Source organism: Mustela lutreola, chromosome 2 (genome assembly GCF_030435805.1).
Source record: "Mustela lutreola isolate mMusLut2 chromosome 2, mMusLut2.pri, whole genome shotgun sequence".
In the NCBI taxonomy this organism is placed as follows: domain Eukaryota; kingdom Metazoa; phylum Chordata; class Mammalia; order Carnivora; family Mustelidae; genus Mustela; species Mustela lutreola.
Window position 1 is genome coordinate 10,424,471 of NC_081291.1, and position 16,643 is coordinate 10,441,113.

Genomic DNA, 16,643 nt, shown 5'->3' on the forward strand with positions numbered 1-16,643 from the left:
AGAAAGACCTCCAGACACCTGATTGTGAGACTGACAAATCATAATTTTAGACAGGAGCTCTTAAAGCAGCTGGGGGAATAAATTCCTTACTTATAGAGGAAGTCCCATCAGAATAACATAGATCTGTCTGCAGAAACCTGGAAAGCCAGAAAGTGCTGGAAAGATGTATTCAGGGCACTAAATGAAAAGAACATGCAGCCAAGAATATTTTATCCAGCTAGACTGACATTCAAAATGGATGGAGAGAGAAAGAGATTCCAAGACCCGCAAAGTTTACAAGAGTATATGACCACTTTTTAATTTAAACTTTATTTTACTTCTTCATTGTTCCAAGATTCAATTTTTAAAACACAATACTTTTATTTACATTCCAGTTAGTTCACATACAGACAATATAAGTTTCAGGTGTACAACAGAGTGGTTCAACATTTGCATAATTTTTTTAAATTTATTTTTTCAGTGTTCCAAGATTCATTATTTATGCACCACATCCAGGTCTCCATGCAGTAAATACCCTCCTTAATACCTACGATCACATTCTCCCCAACCCCCATCCCCCTCCCCTGCAAAACCCTCAGGCTGTTTCCCAGATTCCAGTCTTTCATGGTTTACTACCCCTCCAATTTGCCCCAACTCACTTCTCCCATCCAACTTGCATTCCCACCAACAGTTTAAGAGAGTTCTCCTTTCCCACATCCTCTCCAACACTTGCTGTTTAGTGTCTTGTTAATTTTGGCCATTCTAACTGGTGTAAGGTGGTATCTTAATGTGGTTTTTATTTTAATCTCCCTGATGGCTACTGATGATGAACATTTTTTCATGTATCTGTTAACCATTTGTATCTCTTCATTGGAGAAGTGTCTGTTCATGTATTCTGTCCATTTTTTGATGTGAGTATCTGTTTTGGGGATGTTGAGTTTGAGGAGTTCTTTATAGATATTGGTTATCAGCCCTTTGTCTGTAGTGTTATTTGCAAATATCTTCTCCCATTCCATGGGTGGCCTCTTTGTTTTGTTGACTGTTTATTTGCTGTGCAGAAGTTTTTGATCTTGATGAAGTCCCAAAAGTTCATTTTCACTTTTGTTTAAGCCAAAAGGTACCACACCCAAACTACTAAAGCACACAGAAATTCAGTAATGTGGCAGGATACAAAATCAATGTACAGACAGCAGTTGCTTTCTTACACACTAACAATGAAAACACAGAAAGGGAAATTAGAGAATTTATTCCATTTACTATAGCACCAAGAACCACAAGATACCTGGGAATAAACCTAACCAAAGAAGTAAAGGATCTGTACAAGAGGAACTACAGAACACTAATGAAAGAACTTGAAGAAGACACAAAAACATGGGAGACCATTCCATGCTCACAGATCAGAAGAATAAACATTGTTAAAATGTGTACACTGCCTAAAGCAATCTATATTTTCAGATCTATCCCAATCAAAATTTCACCGGCATTTTTCAAAATGCTTGAACAAAAATCCTAAAATATGGAACCATTGTATATTTTTCCCGTTTTGTTGAAGATTATTTGACCATAGAGTTGAGGGTCCATATATAGGCTCTCTACTCTGCTCCAGCTCTTTGAAAAACACTGGTGGAATTTTGATTGGAATGGCATTAAAAGTATAGATTGCTCTAGGCAGTATAGACATTTTAACAAAGTTTATTCTTCCAATCCAAGAGCATGGAATGGTCTTCCATCTTTTTGTGTCTTCTTCAATTTCTTTCATGAGTGTTCTGTAGTTCCACAAGTACAGATCCTTTACCTCTTTGGTTAGGTTTATTCCCAGGTATCTTATGGTCCTTGGTGCTATAGTAAATGGAATCGATTCTCTAATTTCCCTTTCTGTATTTTCATTATTAATGTATAAGAAAGCCACTGATTTTTATACATTGACTTTGTATCCTGCCACGTTGCTGAATTGTTGTGAGTTCTAGTAGTTTGGGGGTGGAGTCTTTTGGGTTTTCCATATAAAGAATCATGTCATCTGCAAGGAGAGAGAGTTTGACTTCTTCATTACCAATTTGGATACCTTTTATTTCTTTTTGTTGTCTGATTGCTATTGCTAGGAAAAAAATACAGGGGAAAAAAGACAGTCTTTTCAATAAATGATGCTGGGAAAACTGGACAGCTAGATATATGTAGAAGAATGAAACTCTACCATTCTCTTACACCATACACAGTGATAAACTCAAAATGGATAAAATACCTCAACGTGAGACAGGACCCTAGAGGAGAACATAGGCAGTAACCTCTTCGATTATCAGCCACAGCAACTTCTTTCAAGATATGTCTCCAAGGCAAAGGAAACAAAAGTGAAAATGAACTTTTGGGACTTCATCAAGATCAAAAGCTTCTGCACAGCAAAGGAAACAGTCAAGAAAACAAAGAGGCAACCCAGGCAATGGGAGAAGATATTTGCAAGTGACAGTACAGACAAAAGGCTGATATGCAGGATCTATAAAGAACTCCCAAAACTCAACACACACCAAACAGACAATCATATCAAAAAATGGGCAGAAGATATGAACAGACACTTCTACAATGAAGATGTACAAATGGCTATCAGACACATGAAAAAATGTTCATCATCACTAGCCATCAGGGAGATTCAAATTAAAACCACATTTGAAATATCACTTTACACCAGTTAGAATGGCCAAAATGAACAAGACAGGAAACAACATGTGTTGGAGGAGATGTGGAGAAAGGGGAACCCTCTTTCACTGTTGATGGGAATGCAAGTTGGTGCAGCCGCTTTGGAAAACAGTGTGGAGATCCTCACGAAATTAAAGATACAACTTCCCTATGACCCTGCAATTGCACTCCTGGGTATTTACCCCAAAGATACAGATGTAGTGAAAAGAAGGGCCATCTGTACCCCAATGTTTATAGCAGCAGTGGCCACGGTCGCCGAACTGTGAAAAGAACCAAGATACCCTTCAACGGATGAATGGATAAGGAAGATGTGGTCCATATATACTGTGGAGTATTATGCCTCCATCAGAAAGGATGAATACCCAACTTTTGTAGCAACATGGACAGGACTGGAAGAGATTATGCTGAGTGAAATAAGTCAAGCAGAGAGAGTCAAGTATCATATGGTTTCACTTATTTGTGAAGTATAACAAATAGCATGGAGAACATGGGGAGATAGGAGAAGTGAATTGGGGGAAATTGGAAGGGGAGGTGAACCGTGAGAGACTATGGACTCTGAAAAACAATCTGAGGGTTTTGAAGGGGTGGGGTGTGGGAGGTCGGGGTATCAGGTGGTGGGTATTATAGAGGGCACAGATTGCATGGAGCACTGGGTGTGGAGTAAAAATAATGAATACTGTTATGCTGAAAATTAAAAAAAAAAAAGAAAAAAATGTTCATCATCACTAGCCATCAGGGAGATTCAAATCAAAACCACATTGAGAGATTAAGAGTCACTTATGGTTTGTCTCCCTCCCAATCCCATCTTGTTTCATTTATTCTTCTACCCACTTAAGCCTCCATGTTGCTGTGAAGTGTGTAAACCTGGTGATTCACAGACCTGGGGATAAAAATATATGTATATAAAAAATATATGTTTATAAAAAATAAAAAATTAAAAAAAAAAAAAAACCCACATTGAGATACCTCTTTACACCAGTTAGAATGGCCAAAGTTACCAAGACAGGAAACAACGTGTGTTGGAGAGGATGTGGAGAAAGGGGAACTCTCTTATGGGAATGGAAGTTGGTCCAGCCACTTTGGAGAACAGTGTGGAGATTCATCAAGAAATTAGAAATAGAGCTTTCCTATGACCCTGCAATTTCACTACTGGGTATTACCTTAACGATAGAGATGTAGTGAAAAGAAGGGCCATCCGTACCCCAATGTTTATAGTAACAATGTCCACGGTCGCCAAACTGCAAAGAACCAAGATGCCCTTCAACGGATGAATGGATAAGGAAGATGTGGTCCATCTCCATAATTCTATGGAGTATTATGCCTCCATCAGAAAGTATGAATACCAGAGGAGGAGTCAAGATGGCGGAGAAGTAGCAGGCTGAGACTACTTCAACTACCAGGAGATCAGCTAGATAGCTTATCTAAAGATTGCAAACACCTGCAAATCCATCGGCAGATCGAAGAGAAGAAGAACAGCAATTCAGGAAACAGAAAAACAACGACTTTCTGAAAGGTAGGACTGGTGGAGAAGTGAATCCAAAGCGACGGGAAGATAGACCCTGGGGGGAGGGGCCGGCTCTCGGCAAGCGGCGGAGCAATGGAGCACAAAATCAGGACTTTTAAAAGTCTGTTCCACTGAGGGACATCACTCCAGAGGCTAAACCAGGGCGAAGCCTATGCGGGGTCAGCGTGGCCTCAGGTCCTGCAGGGTCACAGAAGGATCGGGGGTGTCTGAGTGTCTCAGAGCTTGCGGGTATTGGATCAGGAAATTCAGCTACAGAGACAGAGCTGACAGTAAGCTCACAGCTCGGGGTTACCCTGAACCGGCCACAGGCTCGGTGAGCTCGGAGCGTGGCTGGAGGTCAGGCAGACGGGAGTTACTGGGCGCTGTTCTCTGAGGGCTCACTGAGGAGTGGGACCCCGGGCTCTCAGCTCCTTCGGGCAGGAGACCAGGAAGCTGCCATTTGTATTCCCGTTCTCTGGAACTCTATGGAAAAAGCTCAGGGAACAAAAGCTTCTGAAAGCAAACCTGAGCGGATTACTTAGCCCGGCCCCTGGTAAGGGCAGTGCAATTCCGCCTGGGGCAAAGACAGCTTGATAATCACTACACCAGGCCACTCCTCCAGAAGATCAACAAGAAATCCAGCCAAGACCAAGTTCACCTACCAAGGAGTGCGGTTTCAATACCAAGGAGAGCAGCAGAATTCCATAGGAGGAGAAAGCAAAGATCGGAACTCATGGCTTTCTGTGATTATTTTAGTCTTGGAGTTAATTTAATTTTTTTCTTTTTCATTTTTTTTCTCTTCTGCTGCTAAATTTTTTTTTAACGTTTACCCTTTTCTTTTTTAACTAGTTTTTTAGTTTGCTTTTTTAATTAGTTTTTTAACTAGTTTATCTTATATATATTTTTTTTCTTTTTTATATTTTTCTTTATTAGTTTTCTTTTTTAAAAAATTCTTTTCCTTTCTTTTTTTTTCTGTCTTTCTTTTTGAACCTCTTTTTTTTTTGAGTTCTATTGTATTGTTTTTATTGTGTGTTAACTTCTGTTTTTTTTTCTTTTTTTTATTAATTTATTTATTTTCAGCATAACAGTATTCATTATTTTTCCACCACACCCAGTGCTCCATGCAATCCGTGTCTTCTATACTACCCACCACCTGGTACCCCAACCTCCCACCTCCCCCCGCTACTTCAAACCCCTCAGATTGTTTTTCAGAGTACATAGTGTCTCATGATTCACCTCCCCTTCCAATTTACCCCAACTCCCTTCTCCTCTCTAACACCCCTTGTCCTCCATGATATTTGTTATGCTCCACAAATAAGTGAAACCATATGATAATTGACTCTCTGCTTGACTTATTTCACTCACATAATCTCTTCCAGTCCAGTCCATGTTGCTACAAAAGTTGGGTATTCATTTTTTCTGATGGAGGCATAATACTCCATAATGTATATGGACCACATCTTCCTTATCCATTCATCCGTTGAAGGACATCTTGGTTGAACCTCTTTTTATCCCCTCTTTCCCCCTCACGATTTGGGATCTCTTCTGATTTGGTTAAAGCATATTTTCCTGGGGTTGTTGCCACCCTTTTAGTATTTTACTTGCTCCTTCATATACTATTATCTGGACAAAATGACAAAAAGAACAAGAGGCAGACCGAAGGCTAGGGACCTAATCAATACAGACATTGGTAATATGTCAGATCTAGAGTTCAGAATGACAATTCTCAAGGTTCTAGCCAGGCTCGAAAAAGGCATGGAAGATATTAGAGAAACCCTCTCTGGAGATATAAAAGCCCTTTCTGGAGAAACAAAAGAACTAAAATCTAACCAAGTTGAAATAAAAAAAGCTATTAATGAGGTGCAATAAAAAATGGAGGCTCTCATTGCTAGGTTAAATGAGGCAGAAGAAAGAATTAGTGATATAGAAGACCAAATGACAGAGAATAAAGAAGCTGAGCAAAAGAGGGACAAACAGCTACTGGACCACGAGGGGAGAATTCGAGAGATAAGTGACACCATAAGACGGAACAACATTAGAATAATTGGGATTCCAGAAGAAGAAGAAAGAGAGAGGGGAGCAGAAGGTATACTGGAGAGAATTATTGGGGATAATTTCCCCAATATGGCAAAGGGAACGAACATCAAAATTGAGGAGGTTCAGAGAATGCCCCTCAAAATCAATAAGAATAGGCCCACACCCTGTCACCTAATAGTAAAATTTACAAGTCTTAGTGACAAAGAGAAAATTCTGAAAGCAGCCCGGGAAATGAAGTCTGTAACATACAATGGTCAAAATATCAGATTGGCAGCTGACTTATCCACAGAGACCTGGCAGGCCATAAAGAGCTGGCATAATATTTTCAGAGCACTAAATGAGAAAAACATGCAGCCAAGAATACTATATCCAGCTAGGCTATCATTGAAAATAGAAGGAGAGATTAAAAGCTTCCAGGACAAACAAAAACTGAAAGAATTTGCAAACACCAAACTAGATCTACAGGAAATATTGAAAGGGGTCCTCTAAGCAAAGAGAGAGCCTACAAGTGGTAGATCAGAAAGGAACAGAGACCATATACAGTAACAGTCACCTTACCGGCAATACAATGGCACTAAATTCATATCTCTCAATAGTTACCCTGAATGTTAATGGGCTAAATGCCCCAATCAAAAGACACAGGGTATCAGAATGGATAAAAAAACAAAACCCATCTATATGTTGCCTCCAAGAAACTCATTTTAAGCCCGAAGACACCTCCAGATTTAAAGTGAGGGGGTGGAAAAGAATTTACCATGATAATGGACATCAGAAGAAACAGGAGTAGCAATCCTTATATCAGATGAATTAGATTTTAAGCCAAAGACTATAATAAGAGATGAGGAAGGACACTATATCATACTCAAAGGGTCTGTCCAACAAGAAGATCTAACAATTTTAAATATCTATGCCCGCAACGTGAAAGCAGCCAACTATATAAACCAATTAATAACAAAATCAAAGAAACACATCAACAATAATACAATAATAGTGGGGGACTTTAACACTCCCCTCACTGAAATGGACAGATCATCCAAGCAAAAGATCAACAAGGAAATAAAGGCCTTAAATGACACACTGGACCAGATGGACATCACAGATATATTCAGAATATTTCATCCCATAGCAACAGAATACACATTCTTCTCTAGTGCACATGGAACATTCTCCAGAATAGATCACATCCTCGGTCCTAAATCAGGACTCAACCGGTATCAAAAGATTGGGATCATTCCCTGCATATTTTCAGACCACAGTGCTCTAAAGCTAGAACTCAACCACAAGAGGAAGTTTGGAAAGAACCCAAATACATGGAGACTAAACAGCATCCTTCTAAAGAATGAATGGGTCAACTGGGAAATTAAAGAAGAATTGAAAAAAATCATGGAAACAAATGATAATGAAAATACAACGGTTCAAAATCTGTGGGACACAACAAAGGCAGTCCTGAGAGGAAAATATATAGTGGTACAAGCCTTTCTCAAGAAACCAGAATGGTCTCAGTTACACAACCTAACCCTACACCTAAAGGAGCTGGAGAAACAACAAGAAGGAAACCCTAAGCCCAGCAGGAGAAGAGAAATCGTAAAGATCAAAGCAGAAATCAATGAAATAGAAACCAAAAAAAACAATAGAGCAAATCAACGAAACTAGGCGCTGGTTCTTTGAAAGAATTAATAAAATTGATAACCCTCTGGTCAGACTTATCAAAAAGAAAAGAGAAAGGACCCAAATAAATAAAATCATGAATGAAAGAGGAGAGATCACAACTAACACCAAAGAAATACACATTATTATAAGAACATACTATGAGCAACTCTACACCAACAAATTTGACAATCTGGAAGAAATGGATGCATTCCTAGAAACATATAAACTACCACAACTGAACCAGGGAGAAATAGAAAGCCTGAACAGACCCATAACCAGTAAGGAGATTGAAATAGTCATTAAAAATCTCCAAACAAACAAAAGCCCAGGGCCAGATGGCTTCCCGGGGGAATTCTACCAAACATTTAAAGAAGAACTAATTCCTATTGTCCTGAAACTGTTCCAAAAAATAGAAATGGAAGGAAAACTTCCAAATTCATTTTATGAGGCCAGCATCACCTTGATCCCCAAACCAGACAAGGATCCCATCCAAAAAGAGAGCTATAGTCCAATACCCTTGATGAACACAGATGCGAAAATTCTCACCAAAATACTAGCCAATAGGTTTCAACAGTACATTAAAAGGATTATTCACCACGCCCAGGTGGGATGTATTCCAGGGCTGCAAGGTTGGTTCAACATCCGCAAATCAGTCAATGTGATACAACACATCTATAAAAGAAAGAACAAGAACCATATGATACTCTCAATAGATACTGAAAAAGCATTTGACAAAGTACAGCATCCCTTCCTGACCAAAACTCTTCAAAGTGTATGGATAGAGGGCACATACCTCAATATCATCAAAGCCATCTATGAAAAACCCACTGCAAATATCATTCTCAATGGAAAAAACTGAAAGCTTTTCCGCTAAGGTCGGGAACACGTCAGGGATGTCCATTATCACCACTGCTACTCAACATAGTACTAGAAGTCCTAGCCTCAGCAATCAGACAACAAAAGGAAATTAAAGGCATCCAAATCGGCAAAGAAGAAGTCAAATTATCACTCTTCGCAGATGATATGATACTATATGTGGAAAACCCAAAAGACTCCACTCCAAAACTGCTAGAACTTGTACAGGAATTCAGTAAAGTGTCAGGATATAAAATCAATGCACAGAAATCAGTTGCGTTTCTCTACACCAACAACAGGACAGAAGAAAGAGAAATTAAGGAGTCAATCCCATTTACAATTGCACCCCAAACCATAAGATACCTAGGAATAAACCTAGCCAAAGAGGCAAAGAATCTATACTCAGAAAACTATAAAGTACTCATGAAAGAAATTGAGGAAGACACAAAGAAATGGAAAAATGTTCCATGCTCCTGGATTGGAAGAATAAATATTGTGAAAATGTCTATGCTACCTAAAGCAATCTACACATTTAATGCAATTCCTATCAAAGTACCACCCATCTTTTTCAAAGAAATGGCACAAATAATTCTAAAATTTATATGGATCCAGAAAAGGCCTCGAATAGCCAAAGGGATATTGAAAAAGAAAGCCGAAGTTGGTGGCATCACAATTCCGCACTTCAAGCTCTATTACAAAGCTGTCATCATCAAGACAGCATGGTACTGGCACAAAAACAGACACATAGATTAATGGAAGAGAATAGAGAGCCCAGAAATAGACTTTCAACGCTATGGTCAACTAATCTTCGACATAGCAGGAAAGAATGTCCAATGGAAAAAAGACAGCCTCTTCAATAAATGGTGTTGAGAAAATTGGACAGCCACATGCAGAAAAATGAAATTGGACCATTTCCTTACACCACACACGAAAATAGACTCAAAATGGATGAAGGACCTCAATGTGTGAAAGGAATCCATCAAAATCCTTGAGGAGAATACTGTCAGCCATCTCTTCAACTTCAGCCGCAGCAACATCTTCCTAGGAACAACGCAAAAGGCAAGGGAAGCAAGGGAAAAAATGAACTACTGGGATTTCATCAAGATCAAAAGCTTTTGCACAGCAAAGGAAACAGTTAACAAAATCAAAAGACAACTGACAGAATGGGAGAAGATATTTGCAAACGACATATCAGATAAAGGACTAGTGTCCAAAATCTATAAAGAACTTATCAAACTCAACACCCAAAGAACAAATAATCCAATCATAAATGGGCAGAAGACATGAACAGACATTTCTGCAAAGAAGACATCCAGATGGCCAACAGACACATGAAAAAGTGCTCCATATCACTAGGCATCAGGGAAATACAAATCAAAACCACAATGAAATATCACCTCACACCAGTCAGAATGGTTAAAATTAACAAGTCAGGAAATGACAGATGCTGGCGAGGATGTGGAGAAAGGGGAACCCTCTTACACTGTTGGTGGGAATGCAAGCTGGTGCAACTACTCTGGAAAACAGCATGGAGGTTCCTCAAAATGTTGAAAATAGAGCTTCCCTATGACCCAGCAATTGCCCTACTGGGTATTTACCCTAGAGATACTAACGTAGTGATCCAAAGGGGCACATGCATCCGAATGTTTATAGCAGCAATGTCCACAATTGCCTAACTATGGAAAGAACCTAGATGTCCATCAACAGATGAATGGATCAAGAAGATTTGGTATATACACACAATGGAGTACTATGCAGCCATCAAGAGAAATGAAATCTTGCCATTTGCGACAACATGGATGGAACTAGAGCGTATCATGCTTAGCGAAATAAGTCAAGCAGAGAAAGACAACTATCATATGATCTCCCTGATATGAGGAAGTGGTGATGCAACATGGGGGCTTAAGTGGGTAGAAGAATAATCAATGAAACAAGATGGGATTGGGAGGGAGACAAACCATAAGTGACTCTTAATCTCACAAAACAAACTGAGGGTTGCTGGGGGAAGGGGGGGTTGGAAGAAGGGGGGTGGGGTTATGGACATTGGAGAGGGTATGTGCTTTGGTGAGTGCTGTGAAGTGTGTAAACCTGGCGATTCACAGACCTGTACCCCTGGTGATAAAAATATATGTTTATAAAATATAAAAAATTAAAAATTAAAAAAAAGAAAGTATGAATACCCAACTTTTGTAGCAACATGAACGGGACTGGAAGAGATTATGTTGAGTGAAATAAGTCAAGCAGAGAGAGTTAATTATCATATGGTTTCACTTACTTGTGGAGCATGAGAGATAACATGGAGGACAAGGGGAGATGGAGAGGAGGAAGGAGCTGAGGGAAATTAGAAGGGGGTAGGTGAACCATGAGAGACTATGGACTCTGGAAAACAACCTGAGGGTTTGAAAGGTGGGGGTTGGGAGGTTGGGGGGGCCAGGTGTTGGGTACTAAGGAGGGCAACTATTGCATGGTGTGGTGGAAAAACAATGAATACTGTTACACTGAAAAGAAATTAAAAAATATATATATAAAAAAAGAAGTCCAGAGACAAAAAAAATATAGGGGAAAAGTAAAAGAAATATTTTATGCAATAATAAAATTGTTTTCTTTGTGTTTTGAAATTTTGCTTTGTCATATTTATGGTCATTCTGACATAAGAACATAGCAGGTTGATCTGTTTATTCAAATTTGTTCTACCATGTAGACTCCACTGGGAGAGAGATGTTTGGTAATCAGTGCTTGCTAGGGGCTATGGTAGGCTTTGTGGACTTGAGCTGACTCACAGAGCAAAAGCGGGAGACCAGGCAGGAAACACAGTATCATGTTTATTGAGTAAATGTCTGACATTAAGCTTTTGATTTCTGAAGCATCCATTTCAAAGACAACCATGGTGAATAAATACATTGTTTGGTGGGACACAATTGCCAGATAAGTACTCAGGCTTCCCCAGCCATGAAATACCTCTTCAGTAAGTCCTGGTAACTTCCATACTGCCACATGAATGACCCTGCTATCCTCTTCAGCACCCAATTTCTACTCATTTAAGTTCTCTGGTAAATCCTGAACTCAACAATCCCCTAAACATTCTGAACATGGACTCTAATAAAGGCAGATCCTCAGGGGAGCTCACTTTCTCCATTCCTCTCAATGCATCTCCCCTCCTCTGAAATCTCTCAGAAAGGATTTTGAGCAATCCCTGTGCCCTTCAGGACCTGTGAGTAATACACCTGGTTTTGGTTCCTTAGTTCTTTTTTCCCCCCAGTGTTCCAAGATTCATCATTTATGCATCACACCCAGTGCTCCATGCAATGTGTGCCCTCCTTTTTTTTTTTTTTTTAAGATTTTATTTATTTATTTGACAGAGAGAGAGAGATAGAGAGATATCACAAGTACGCAGAGAAGCAGGCAGAGAGAGGGGGAAGCAGGCTCACTGCTGAGCAGAGAGCCAGATGTGGGGCTCGATCCCAGGACCCCGAGATCATGACCTGAGCCGAAGGCAGAAGCTTAACCCACTGAGCCACCCAGGCGCCCCAATGTGTGCCCTCCTTAATACCCACCTCCAGACTCTCCCATCCCCCACTCTCCTCCCAAAACCCTTAGTTTGTTTCTCAGACTCCACAGTCTCTTATGCTTCATCTCCCCCTCCGATTTACTCCTATTCACTTTTCCTTTCCTTCTCCTAACATCCTCCATGTTATTCTTATGGTTTACTTTCTCTGCTTGATTTATTGCACTCAGCATAATCTCCTTCAGTCCCATCCATGTTCATACAAAAGTTGGGTATTCATCCTTACTTACAGTTTTATTAGAGTTCTCTGATGGGTGTTGCTGAGGTGTGTCTTAAAATCTCAATAAAAACCCATGACCATTGTGTTGATGGACAGACCTGTACCCCTGGGGATAAAAATATATGTTTATAAAAAATAAAAAATTAAAAAAAAAAAAAAAAAACAAAAAACCCATGACCAGTGCAGCCACAGCAGAGAGGTTGGCCATGGGAGCATCTGTGGGAGTGTCCACAAGCAGGTGCAGCGGAGCACCAGGGTTTTCCTAGCCTGAGACACCCTGTCAGTAGCCCAAGATGTAAACAGAATAGTTTAGAGTCCACATAATGAAGAAAAGGAGTGAAGTTAATGTAAAAATGTAAAAAGATTCGCAGACTGTAGGTGAAAACTGGGCTTTTGTATTTTCTAAACTAAACTAAAATTAAAAAAAATTCAAAAAATATAAATGTAAAAGAAAAACACAGGTGTATGTATCAAAATTCAGTTAGAAGTTTATTATGGAATTTTTTTTTTTTTGGTTGCTTCTATTTTATTTTTTTTATTTTTTATTTTTTATAAACATATATTTTTATCCTCAGGGGTACAGGTCTGTGAATCACCAGGTTTACACACTTCACAGCACTCACCAAAGCACATACCCTCCCCAATGTCCATAATACCACCCCCTTCTCCCAAACCCCCTCCCCCCAGCAACCCTCAGTTGTTTTGTGAGATTAAGAGTCACTTATGGTTTGTCTCCCTCCCAATCCCATCTTGTTTCATTTATTCTTCTCCTACCCACTTAAGCCCCCATGTTGCATCACCACTTTCTCATATCAGGGAGATCATATGATAGTTGTCTTTCTCTGCTTGACTTATTTCGCTAAGCATGATACGCTCTAGTTCCATCCATGTTGTCGCAAATGGCAAGATTGCATTTCTTTTGATGGCTGCATAGAAGGTTATTATGGAATTTGATGTACTGGACAGCTCATTGTGATGGTAAATAGGTTAAAAAATTATTTATATTTAAAAAAAATGAACCAGAATAGTGGGAACGAGTTGAAAATAAAAGTTGCCCTATGAAGTAGCGGTGGTTGTTCTCTTGCAGTCTTTTTTTTCCCCTTTCTTTCTTGGTTTGTTTTCTGGGGGAGGGGCCTGCCACGTGGGTTTTCAGTCAATGATGTTCCCTGAGTTAAGTCCTCCCGCCCTCCTCAAGGAGGTGGGCTCTGAGGAAACTGGATTTTTTTTTTCAGGCTTTTGTTCTCTGGAGGTTTTTATGTTTGTTCACTTGTTTTTCTCTCACCTTGACCGCTTTTGATGGTTTTTGTAGTTTTAGAGGAAAACAGACTGTACCCTGACCTCCCTCTCAGAGAGAAGCCTCAGTCTGGCTGCGGAGCCCAGATGAGTTCCCCCTTGGCTGCTGGTAGAGCAGGTTCAGAGTTGTGGTCCCTGGGGATGCAGGATCTTTTACTTGTACCCAAAACCACAGCAGCGGTGGCAGTCTGGGAGCTCCAGACCACCAAAGAGGTTCCAAGCAGCGATCTCGCACACTGAGATTTTCCCGCTGGCTGGGGCTGGGAGTGCCTGGTTTTTCTGGGTCTAAAAGTGCCAGGCTCATGCACACCTCTTTCAGGGGAGGCTGTGGGTTGTGCACTCATTTCAGACTTTGAGAACGGGGCACAGGTCCAAAAGCACCAGGCTGGGCCTTTGCGCACCTCTTTCAGGGGAAAGTTTGGGGTGCAAGTCTTAGGCTCTGAAACAATGGTGCGCGTCAAAGAGCGCCAGCTGGGCCTTTGTAACTCTCTTAGGGGAGTACGAGGGATGCGCTCGCATATCTCAGGCTTTGTAGCAGGGCTTTTGCGTTCTGCTGTCTGGCGTGGCTCCCATCCCCTCACAGGAGCCAGAACCCACGCATTCTCGGGCACGCTGGCGGCTTAGGGACCAAGACCTTGTTTCTCCAATGCACTCTCTCTGGCTCAGCGCCAGGGGAGGCTGTCCTGGGACTGGGGACTTAAGCCCCTGTCTCTAGACGCCCTGATTCCTACAATTTCCCACCCCCCCATGATCCTTTGCTCTTTTTGAGTGCTTTCAACCAGTCCCCAAGTTAATGCTGGTCCCCAGATGCAGGGCACTCTTGCTCGTATTAGGGGTATTACTTTCCAACTGGTTGCCTCTGGTGGCTCCCTCCCCCTTTTGTTTATCTTCTGATATCAGTCTGCTGTTCCCACTCCGCTTTACCTGCCCACTGGTGTCTTCTGCCCCTGTAGAGATCCAGACATGTGTAATTCTGATCTCAGACTGATTTCATGGGTGATTGGAGTTCTTTGGTAGGTAATCAGCTCACTTTAGGGTACAGGTTGAAAAGGCGCCTCCTCCTACTTCCCGCCATCTTGTCTTCCTCGGCTTTTGTATTTTCATCTACAATAAAGTCATGTGAAGGGCTTAGTGACCAAATGTCGCTTCTTTCATATGAAGTATACAACTCATGGTTGTTCTTTGGGAAATCTAGGGAAAATTTATTTGTCATGATATAAGTCACTTGGAATGAAAGTATTTTTAAGAAATCCAATCTTCCCCATGTTAGATACAGAAATCTCCAGGCATTTGTTTTCCAAGATTGGGGAAAGCGTTAGGAATATATAAAAAGGGACAAAGAGGAAATTGTGTATATAAGACAGAGTAGAAGTTTAATAAAGTTAGTTACTTAAATGTGTAGAGAAGTTGAATTCAAACAAATGGAATTTCCAGAAAATAAATAGAAGGAGCAGGTTCTATTTCCCCAGGCTGGCCAATGAATAGCAGTTCCAGCTCTGAGACTGTCAGCCCTGAAATTGTGGGTGCTTCTTCAGTCATAGGACCATTGGTTCTTATGTTACTGGAACCCCAGTGATTCTTTTTAGAGCCCTCTTTATGTCTCTGTTCCTCAGACTGTAGATAAAGGGGTTCAGCATGGGTGTGACCACTGTGTACATCACTGAAGCCAACGCACTTTTATGGGAGTTCTGGGTAGCAGCAGAGCTAAGATACACTCCTAGGCTTGTACAATAAAATAAGGAGACAACTGAGAGGTGAGATGCACAGGTGGAAAATGCTTTATATTTGCCATGATCTGATGATATTCTACATATGAAGGAAATAATCTTAGAGTAAGAGTAAAGGATCCCAGTCAGGGGAACACCCGCCAGCAGCACAATTACAAAATACATCACCATGTTATTAAGAAAGGTGTCAGAACAGGCAAGTTGGATCATCTTATTGAGTTCACAGAAAAAGTGGGGTATTTCCACCTCTGTACAGAAGGACAGCTGAAACAGCATTGAGCTCTGTAATGAGGAATTCAGAACACTGATGACCCAGGACACCAGAACCAGCAGTCTACAAAGCTGGGGGTTCATGATGACTGTATAGTGTAGGGCATGACAGATGGCCACAAACCGGTCATAGGCCATCACCATCAGGAGTAAATTGTCCAGGCATCCAAACACAATGAAAAAAAAATATCTGGCTGAAGCAGCCTTCATAGGATATGAGTTTGCTCTGAGTATGGATGTTCCACAACATCTTGGGAATGGTGGTGGAGGTGAAACAGATGTCCACAAAGGACAGGTTGGCCAAGAAGAAGTACATGGGCGTGTGGAGGTGGGAGTCAGAATGGACAACCAGGATGATGAGCAGGTTTCCAAACACAGTGATCATGTACATGGAGAGGAAAAGCCCAAATATGAGCAGCTGCACTTCTGGTTCCTCTGATAAGCCCAGAAGAATAAATTCTGAAATCCATGTATCATTTCCTGATTCCATGTGGTGTAGTTGACTACCAGGAAAGAAAGAAAAAGAACATGATAATTTTCAACAAATGGACTTCATTTATTTATTTATTGCATTTTTTTCAATTTTAGGTTTTTAAAAAAATTTATTTAATTTTTTCAGTGTTTCAAGATTCATTGCTTATGCACCATATCTAGAGCTACATGCAATACATTTTCCTTAATAACCACCACCAAGATCTCCCAACACCCCATCCCCCTCCCCCCAAAAGCCTCAGTTTGTTTCTCAGAGTCCACAGTCTCTCATGCTTCATCTCCTCCTCCAATTTCCCCCAACTCCCTCTCTCCTTCACCTAATGCCCTCCATGTTATTCTTTATGATCCACAAGTAAGCGAAAC

At 40.6% G+C, this 16,643-nt stretch overlaps 1 pseudogene; it reads right to left on the reverse strand.

Moving 5' to 3' along the window:
• Window positions 1-15,448: 15,448 nt before the first annotated feature.
• LOC131823657 (olfactory receptor 7A17-like) lies at window positions 15,449-16,278 on the reverse strand (annotated as a pseudogene).
• Between the last annotated feature and the right edge of the window lie 365 nt (window positions 16,279-16,643).